Raw genomic sequence first — 1,218 nt, forward strand, 5'->3', positions numbered from 1 at the left:
GGTAACGCTTCTGGTTTTTTTTCCGAGTGTCTGGTCAGTATGCCCCTGTATCCTGCCAACAGACTCTTGTCCTTAAATTTGCATGGAGACCTTGCATTACTGTGGGTTGGCTTAGGTGTGTAGCTCAGCAAGGTTACAAGGAACGTTTGTGGAGAGGTGGTGGTGGGGGTTGGGTGAGAGCTGTCTTAGTCGCCTTCAGAGAGATCCCTCCACCCCTATTAATGTGTTTGCATTGATTAAACCCCCAATGCAAAGGGAAGGAGAGAGAATCTGTCTCTAGTCAGAATGGAGTAGGCATATTCCTTGCTAAATGACCTCAATTATACAGATGTGAGTGTTTAATGCTGTGTATGGCTTAGGTTTTCTAGCCCTGTGAGAAGCAGGAATTGAAGTAGCACTGGGAGATTAAAAAAAAAAAAGCAATGTTTGTGGTTTGCATTGCTCCTCCGCAATATTTGTTGAATAGTGTAGTCTTGTACTACCAAGTTCTGTTTGTTTTCTACAAATGCTGAATTTATCAGTGAGTTGTGGTGCTATGGAATATCGTGGCAGTCTGTTTCTTGTTGAAAAGTAATTGATTTAGTTTCAGAATATGCTATGAAGAAACTGCAGGAGACTTAATACCTTAATACTATGGTTGTGTAATACATGGATGCTTTCTGATAGTTCACGTATATCTTTGTTTTGGGAAATTTATACTCCATAACTCTGTCATAATCATGCACAGTCTCAGATCAGTTTAGTCTTTTTTTTTTTTTTTCCCCTCTGGATGTGAAATATGGGTGACTGAGAAACCTACATCTAGAAATTCTGTTTGATTACCCATATGTGCTCTAGGATGTTCCTTTAGAAGTGTTTTGCTTTGGTATTTTTCAGGAGTCCTACATAATTGTCTACCTATGTTTATTAGAATTAAATTTGTGAATGACAAAGTTAAAACCAAAAAAAAATTCAGATGCTATTCAAACATAACATTAATTCTAACTTTGAAATCTCATGTGCATAGTGATCCTTCTGGACTATGGGACTCTCCAGGAAGTTACTTCAGGAATATATTAAAAATATTTGCATGGAAACTTTAAGCTAGATACGACCTGTAAAGTGGATGTACATTTTGAAAAACACTGCAAATGTAATGGGATCTTTCAAGAATGTGAATGTAGAATAGTCTTGGGGTTTTTTTTAATATGTATGTATGTAACTCTTCATCCTTTTATA

This window comes from Empidonax traillii, unplaced genomic scaffold (genome assembly GCF_003031625.1).
Source record: "Empidonax traillii isolate 1590-97213 ecotype Southwest subspecies unplaced genomic scaffold, ASM303162v1 scaffold1489:size101094, whole genome shotgun sequence".
Taxonomy (NCBI): domain Eukaryota; kingdom Metazoa; phylum Chordata; class Aves; order Passeriformes; family Tyrannidae; genus Empidonax; species Empidonax traillii.